A 1552-nucleotide genomic window follows, 5' to 3' on the forward strand; every position below is an offset into this window, starting at 1 on the left:
CTGATTACTATCAGTGCAGATGTGAAACTAATCCGTACTACTTCTATTTGTAAATAATTTTTAAATAGTTTTATTTATTTTACATTAAGGGGTTTTGCTATAAGAAAGCTGTTGCATGCTTGCAGTTTTGTGATATCAAGTGAACGATCAAACATGAGGATTACAGTACCACCTGTAAGACAATCCATATTAATTACCACTTCCACTAAAATCTTTTTCTGGTATTTGAAGTATCACGATGTGGTATATTCAAGTAAAACTGAGTTAACCTTTGAGCAACAGGATAGATCTACTTAATAATAGGATGTTCAATAAGATATTTACCATAAAGTAATTCTGAGTTCTCTGACTTTGACTTAGTTCAAGAAAGAAAGAAAGAGACAAACTGAGGATTAACGAATGACAGAGGCAGTTGTTGTTTGTTGAATTTCTTACAAAGCTATTCAAGGGCTAATTGTGCTAGTCATTTCTAATTTTGAAGTAGCAGACTAAAGGAAGGCAGATAGTTAACACCATCTACTTGTGGGCTTCACAACTTGGATAATAAGATTTGGCCATCACTCTTATAAAGCCATCCCCAGAGTGTGGAGTACAACTTTTTTTTTTATTAACAAGGTATGAACAACAAAACCTCAGATCCACAGCTCAGCACACTAATAAGAGACACAAAAAACTAATTATCAGATCAGAGTATTACATACCAAATTCTATAATACTGTCCCTTTAAAAAATAAAGCACCACCTCTATCACTGTTGGTCAATGCCACTAAAACATAAGGGAGGTTATAACCACTGAAGGACACAGCTGTCTACATTCTTACACAATACATTGCATTACAGCCATATCTCTCATGATCCAAAAAAAGGTGTTATCTCCAGAGAATGACAAAGAAAGAAAGGCAGATAGAACAAAGTCAACACAACAACTTTATTGACAGTGTGACATGTAAAAACTGCACATACACAGAATAATTGATAAATTTAGAATAATACGATATTAAAATAAGAAGGTAAAAGATTGTGATATGTTTAAGTACCCAAATAACACAACTAGTCATGATGAAAGGCACAGCACAAAAGATCACAAAAAAAAAGTCAAGCGTGTTTCAAATAACTCAAAACTTGTGCCCTTTCAAGTAGTTGACAGTTGCATGATGTATCAGTTATAAAATAGTATAACAAGAATTCAGACTTTGTTCATCCAGTGGTATAAAGCTGATACTTCAAAATAAAATTAAGTATTATAAAAAATTGATCAAAGGAACAAACAATTCTTCAATCATACAAACATATTTAAATTTAACAGTGTATAAAACTCTAGTGTGTTTGAAAATGCAAAGGGTTCACTTTAATAAATATTTTTCAGTCACCATTATTAAATAAATTATAGAGTTAAAGTGCCACATATCAAACTAGTAGTTAGACTAGATACATACAGCAATATACAGTGAAAGTGACATGTTCATCTAGTAGTTGGTCTAGATATATACAGTGAAAGTGACATGTTCATCTAGTAGTTGGTCTAGATATATACAGCAATATACAGTGAACG

Source organism: Limulus polyphemus, unplaced genomic scaffold (assembly GCF_000517525.1).
Source record: "Limulus polyphemus unplaced genomic scaffold, Limulus_polyphemus-2.1.2 Scaffold12738, whole genome shotgun sequence".
Lineage (NCBI taxonomy): Eukaryota > Metazoa > Arthropoda > Merostomata > Xiphosura > Limulidae > Limulus > Limulus polyphemus.